Source organism: Neovison vison, chromosome 4 (assembly GCF_020171115.1).
Source record: "Neovison vison isolate M4711 chromosome 4, ASM_NN_V1, whole genome shotgun sequence".
NCBI lineage: Eukaryota > Metazoa > Chordata > Mammalia > Carnivora > Mustelidae > Neogale > Neogale vison.
This window is the reverse complement of record NC_058094.1, coordinates 154,089,054-154,096,804: the sequence shown is the minus strand read 5'-3', so window position 1 is coordinate 154,096,804 and position 7,751 is coordinate 154,089,054. Positions and strand designations below refer to the sequence as shown.

At 32.5% G+C, this 7,751-nt stretch overlaps 1 pseudogene; it reads right to left on the bottom strand.

Moving 5' to 3' along the window:
- Window positions 1-222: 222 nt before the first annotated feature.
- Window positions 223-473, bottom strand: LOC122904023 (annotated as a pseudogene).
- Between the last annotated feature and the right edge of the window lie 7,278 nt (window positions 474-7,751).

Below are 7,751 nucleotides of genomic sequence, written 5' to 3'. Positions count from 1 at the left end.
TGTTCATTATATCAAGAGTGTTTCTAATCTCACTTATTGCATTCTTAATCTCTGATGGATTCTTTTAAACTCTTTTGTCTCTGTGGTAAGGACCTCATTGATGTCTTCTATTCTTTTCTCAAGCCCAGTGAGTATCCTTATCATTGCCACATTTTTCCTTTTTTGGGGGAAATGGGTGCTATTTATTCTTGACAAATATTCCACATCCATGATCCTCTCCAGTCAGAAGTTCTTTGAAATTCTGCCCATGGCCTTTGTGAGTCAGATGATGGAGTCATTGGACTCCCCCATCCATCAAATGGTCCCAAAGATAGTGTTTGTTTTAACCTGGCTATTAAAACTGCCTGTCACCTTGTCAACCTCAGACACATCTATCTGGATGGATCTGTAGTCCTTGGTGAAAATGATATGGTTGTTGGCAGTGCATTTTCAGGCAGGTATTGGTCCATGAACTCACAGGCAATGATCTGCATATAGAATATTGCTACCACCACTGATGCAAGTGCAGAAAAGTCATTTTACATTTTGACTAATAGTGTATTAGCCTTTCAGTTCCTCTATATCCTTGCCAATACTTCAGTTCTGTCTTCTTCTTCTTCTTTTATTTTTTTTAAATTAAGCCATTATAATAGGGATCTAGTGACACTGTGGTTTTGCTTTATGTTTCCTTTCTGATCAATGATTTTGAACACTTTGTCATATATTTATTGGAAATCTATACCTTCTTTGAAGAGGCTATTTAGGTGTTTTTAGTTTTTAGTTTTGTTTTGGTTTGCTTTCTTACTATTGACTTTTGAGAACTCTCTTTGGATTCTGTCTACAAGTCTTTCATCAGATACAGGATTTGCAAAAATATTCTCTGAGTCTGTAATATAAGTTTATGTATTTCTACTCTCCTAATGTGACTTTTGAAAAGCAGAAGTTTTTACTTTTCACAAAGTCCAGTTTATCAAATTCTTTTCTATGGAATATGCTTTTGTTGTTATATCTAAGAAATATTCACCTAACCTAGAGTCACAAAGAGTTTTCTTAAGACTTCTTCAGGAAATTTCAAAGTTTGAGGATTTTAATTTTCATGCATGATTCAATCTGAATTAATTTTTGCATGTAGCATAAAAATTTATCAAAGTTTTTTTAAATATAAGGATATCAATCTCAGTAACATCTGTCAAAAAGACTATTCAGTCTCTACTGAATATACTTTGCATGTTTGTAAAATCAGTTGTCAGTGTACATGGAAGTCTAATCCTGTACTCTCTATTTAATTCTATAAATTTTTCATTCACCTTGACTCCAATTCCATACTTTTTTGATAATTCCAGCTTTACAATTAGTCTTGAGAGTAGATTGTGTTTATTTTTGTTTTTTTGAACCTTTAGTTAATCCAGTTCTTTGCATTTCTATTTGACTTTTAAAACCACCTTGTTAATTCCAAGGCGGGGGGGTATCCTGTTTGATCTTTGTTTGGGAATGCATTATGTCTATAGTTTGAGAAATTTTCATCTTAAATATATTGGTAGTCAATATGGAAAATTACACTCTACCTTCTTCAGTGTCAAACCAACATTACTTTGAATAATTTGTTTTAATAGCAATAAGGACAAAAATAATGTAGTTTCCTCACTAATAAATATGATTCTGTCTACGTAACATTGGGATTTTAGGTTTTAGTGTTAGAAGATGGGTAGGATCCAAAATGTCAATGCTCACTCAACTATGGTTTATTTTAGGGAAAAGATACAAGATAGAGATAGAATAAAGAATATATGTCTTGACCAATGATTATATCATGGATGCAAGTTTTCATTTTTCTTGCTTTCTGAGAACCATAATTGTTATGCTTTCTGTCTCGTCTGATCAGAAACCACAAAGTAGTCTTTTTGTTTTGTTTTGTTAGTCACCATACAGTACATCATTAGTTGTTGATGCAGTGTTCCATGATTCATTGTTTGTGTATAACATCCAGTGCTCCATATAATACATGTCTTCCTTAATACCCATCACTGGGTTCACTCACCCATCCTTCCTCCCCTCTCACCTCTAAAAGCCTCATTTGGATTCCTGTAGTTCATAATTTTTCATGGTTCATCTCCTCTTTGATTCCCCTCCCTTTCATTTCCTTCTCTTAATGTCCCCCTTATGTTCCACAAATAAGTGAAACCACATGATAATTGTCTTTCTCCATTTGACTTATTTCACTTAGCAGAATCTCCTCCAGTTTCATCCATGTTGATGCAAATATTGGGTATTCATCCTTTCTGATGGCTGAGTAATATTCCATTGTATATATGAACCACATCTTTTTTTTTATCCATTCATCTGCTAGAAGGTAGTTTTATAACAACAGTAGAACCAGGAAGCTCAAAATAGAATCTTGGCTGGAGTTTCTTATACCTTTCTAGCAATGTAGGCATATTTCTTGCTATGTAAAAAGTGCCATAGCAGAGCCCTCCAGGATTTTCAGAAAGTATAAAATTATCAGTCTAATGGCTGTTAATAATCACTGCTGCCAAGCTTAAACAAACCATCCCAAAATTCAGTATAGGGCCCATTTTAATAATCAGTGCATTTCATAATTTAAGCAGGTGCCAGTGCCCTCTACATAATTCAGAAAAGCTGCTCAGGTAAATTTCAGGCACACAGAATTAACTCCTCATGAACCTCCTGACCCCTGGAAAAATCCACAAGCATTTCTCTGTTGTACAACCTTTTTCTTTGTTAGTAGTCAAAACTAATATAATTTATAGTCATGTATTAATTTAATGAATTTGAAGGTTTTCTTTTAAATTTTTGATTCTCTAAAGGCAGAATATGAGATAAGGAGTTGAGTGTGATTTTTGGGGCGAGGATGGTGCCCAGAAAGGAGATATAATAGAATAAAGGGAGCAATTCACAGGATAAAGAAAATTCTGTATCAAGATACATTATTTATTTCATATTAGCAAAGTATAGATGCTCAATTCTACTAGGAATCCTTGGTAATTATTCAAAATGTAGGCTAGAATTGACTTCCTGATAGAAAGACTAGAGCATTTATCTATCAGCTGCTTTTTTCCACCTGCAGGAGATTGCCTCCAGGGGCTTCAACTGCCAACCCCAATCTTTTTAACAGCATGTGCTCAGAGGCCAATATAATTATAGTGCAATTGGAAAAGGCACTGAGGAAAAAATGTTGCAAGATGCTAAGTGTAGGAATTGGGAGTATCAGCACCAGGTAGGTTGGGTCTCATTAGGTCTGACTACCACAACCTGCATTAACTGACACTAATATCAGAGGCAAGCTAAGGAGATGCATCATAGAATACAAGAGATGTGTGTATACTCATTTATTTGTTTACTGTCTTTTTTTATCTGCTAGACAGTAAGCCGCACAATTTGTATGTGATTAAGAGCTTTGACTGTTTTATATACAATGTTCTCTTGGCCTAGAACCTAGTGTGTAGTCAACACTTCACTGATATTTTTCAGAAGGAAGGAGGAGAGGAAGAAAAGGAAAGAAGGAATGCTAGCATAAATCCAGTTTCCACAGAAAGGTATATATGAGAAATGGAGGGTATTGGGGTTGCACTAGTCGGTACAAAGATTGCAGAGTTAGAAATCATAGTAGAATGAAAAAGCAATGTACAATAATCTCCATTAAGATTCCCAAGTTTAGAGGTGCGTGGGTGGCTCAATCAGTTAAGCCTCTGCTTTCTGCTCAGGCCATGATCCCAGGGTCCTGGGATCCAGCCCTGCATCCAGCTCCCTGCTCAGCAAGGAGTCTGCTTCTTTCTCTCTCCTTCTGTGTGTGTGTGTGTGTGTATGCTCTCTCTCTCTCTCACACACGCTCACTCTCTCAAATAAATAAATAAAATCTAAAAAAAAAAAAAAAAAAAAAAGCAATCCCCAAGTTTAAGTCATTTACTTTACAGTTTTGGTTCCAAGTTTACTCCAGAAACTTAATTATTATAATTTTAATATCAATTAGCAGTATATTTCAAAATGAAACTATCACTTCTATTCATTCCTCTGGCACTTATCTAGAGCTGAGATCACTTGAATTAAAATCAGAGTCCACTCTTTCCTTTTATTTTTAGGACACTCACTGAAATCTTTTCTGACAACTGTCAGATTTCCTACTGCTTTGTCAAGGAGAGTGATAGGTAGGCTTACAGCCCTTAGGAATGTATATATCAAGTCAGAAATCAACCCGTATATTGATTCAATATACACAACATAAACAGTCGGTTCTGTATTCCCACAGAAGTGTTTTTATATATTCTATTTACTTTGGTGTTTAAACACCCTTCATACCTAATAGATTAATGACTGAAAGCTTTTCAAAAATTGGAATCATTCACAATGATTTGAATGAAAAGAAGTTGCTATGTTTTCATTAGATCTGTTTCTGTTTGCTTAGAGGTAAATAGTAGGGTTTTTATTTTTACTTCCTTCTTTTAACAGTCTCATTGTAGATTTTGAGCTCATATTTAGAACCTTTTGGAAATGGCTGCAACTAAACAAACAGAAGAGCAAAGAAAATGCTACTTTTACATAGCTCTATTGTTCCTCAGATTTCATTTCTATTTGCTGAACACTTTATGAAAAATAAGAAAAGTAAATGATGACAATTTAATAATAACTGATAAAGGTTGGTAGGATATTAAAATTAAATTAGTCACAGATAGCAGTCAAGACAAGAATTAGACTTCAACAAACTACTGTTAATGTGAATTTTCCAGGTAGTCCTTATTTAAAGGAGAAAGTATATTTAATAATATATATAAAATTTAAGCATATAAGATCCTAACATGAGAAACTTTGTTAAATAGTATATTAAAGTACCAATTAAAAATATTTAAATATTGCAAAACCTAAGTAATTTGGTAAAAATTGAATGCTGGAATACCCTTAAGTGAATGAATGAATATGGATGGATGAAGGAATGAATGAAGAATTAGTGAATATATACTCAAGAAAATAAATACTGTTTTGTTGTTTTCAAATATCTAAAATAATTACTCTCCCCCCCAAAATAGAGAAATGATTGCCCCCCAAAATCCTATCTTAATGAGTGGGTGAAATTCATTTTTAAAAACCTGTCTATTTTGAAATAAATGTAGACTAACAGAACAGTTGCAGAAACAGTATACAGAATTCCTTTACAGCCTTCATTCACTTTGCTCTAATTTTAACATTCCCATTATTGAAACTAAGAAATTAGTTATTAACTGAATTATATAATTTATTCATATTTCACCATTATATTCATTAGTATCATTTTTCTGGTCTGAGATCCAAGTCAGTAGTAACATTTAATTTGTCATTGATTTTTTTCACTCTCCAATCTGTGACAGATTTTCAGTTTTCCCTTGTTTACCTCGACCATTTTGAAAAATATTAATTTAGAATTTTATCGACTCTCTCATTTTGTAGAGTTTGTTTTGTTTTGATTTATTTTGTTTTTACAATACAGTTGAAGTTATGAATTTTGGGGAAGAATACCACAAAATGATACGCATTCTCAGTGAATGACATCAAGTGGAACATTATATCTATATGTATTAAAAAGGAAAAAAAATAGTAACTCTACAACATCTATTATATTTCTTTTATATAATTCTCTTATAATATTCTATATTTTATCTTATAATACTCTATATTTCTCTTATAATATTCTGTTTCCATTGTAATAAAACATATATTGAGGAATATATCTTTTAAGAATATGAAAATATTATTTCTCCTTAAACTTTCAACCGCAAGGATTAGCATGGTTTGTGGATTTTGCCTGCAATGATAACTATTGTGGTATTTTTCTATTTCATTATTTTTATGTTTACTAATTGAGGTTTTCTTCAAAAAAGTATTATCTCCCTCCCCCCTTTTATCCATTTATTTAATCATTTATATTAGTGTGTATTCATGTGTGTTTATTTTCTTATTATATCAGTGCGTATTCCTGCATGTTTATTTCATTATTTGGGTTATAATCAAATATTGTTGTTTACACATTGGTCAAATTGTTCCAACTTTGGCTATTGGGAGAGTTTTCGGTCCAGCTTCTTAGTCTTTTTGACATTGTACTTTCCTTTTCTCTCTCTCTCTCTTTTTTTTTTTAAAGCACTTTATTACTTTCTGACAGGATAAGATGCTCTGATTTCTTCTTGTATTTTCCTAATCTCACCTTTAGAAACAATCACTTGTCAATGGGCTTGACACACTTGAACTGTTTTTGTTTTGTCATTGTAAAACATATAAAATCTAAAACTTAACATTTTAATCACTTTCAGTGTACATTTCAGTGGCAACCATCACCACCATCCATTTCCAGAATTTTTCATCTTCTGAAACTGGAACTCTGTACCCATTACATAATAGCTCTACCCTGGCAATCCTCTTTCCTTTGTTGTCTCCATAAATTTGACCACTGTAGGCACCTCATGTAAGTGGAATTACACCATGTTTTTTCCTTTACGTCTGGCTTATTTCACTTAGCACAATGTCTTCAAGTTTCAACCATGTTGTAGTATGTGTCAGAATCTTCCTCAGGAGTCCTTTTTCATGTTATATGTGATTAATATTCTTATAAAATTTTGTTTTCTTATGATATTGGAATATCATTATCTCTTTTATGAGATCATCTTATCTTTACATTAAAATGTGTATTCTCTTAAGTATTTTATTATAAGAAATATTCTGATACTAATATTTATAAATATTGAAATTTATAATTTGAAAAATGAGATAACTTTAAGAAATCATGGTTTGAAACTTCTGCTTCCATTAAAGTACAAAAATATGTAAGGCAATGTCACTCCAACATTAAAAATTAGAACAATAAAAGTAACCTACAAACAGAAAAATATTAAACCCAACTGAGATCTTAGGTTGACCTAATTACCTGTAGGCTGTAAAGTGACCCAATTACCTGTAATCTAAAATACGATAAATTCTATCTGGAAAAGATGTAACACACCACTATTTCAACTTTAGCAGTTAAATGGATAGGGAGGGCAGTCACCATACACAGGAGAGAAAGAAGCAGATCAACTTTTTTCAACTTTGAAGTATAGGGTTGAATTGCAGTTTAGATTCTCAAGAAGTCCCAGACATATGGTAAATCTGCTTCCAACGACTCTATTCCCAAGGTCATTGTAGAATGCTCATAAGGGAGATTAGGAATTAGGTATAAAAACTCACAAACTGCCAAAGACCTCTTCTGTAACACAAGCATATTGTACTGTATTCTGAGAGTGGAATGGAAGAATTCAGATAAAGCCTATCCCTCCTGTCCTCCATATACTACAGTGCGTATGAAGCAGTAACTATTTTCCCTTCAGGGAAATACAGAATACCTAATATTGCGATCAGAGTAATGATCATTTTTTTATTATAGTTAAATAACATGACAAAAAAAGAAAACTACAGGCCAATGTCTTTGATGAACATGGATGCAAAAACTCTCAACAAAATATTAGCTAACTGAATTCAACAATACTTTAAAAAAAAATCATTCACCATGATCGAGTGAGATTTACTCCACAGATACAAGGATGGTTTAGTATTCATAACTCTATCAATGTGATATATCCCATTAACAAGAAAAGGGATAAAAACCATATGAGCATTTCAATAGATTAAAAAAAATGATTTGACAAAATTCAACATCTATTCATGATAAAACTCTCCACAAAGTACATTAAGAGATGGGTGTGCTGAAATATAATGAATAATGTTTTTCTGAAAATAAATAAATTGAAAAAAAAAGA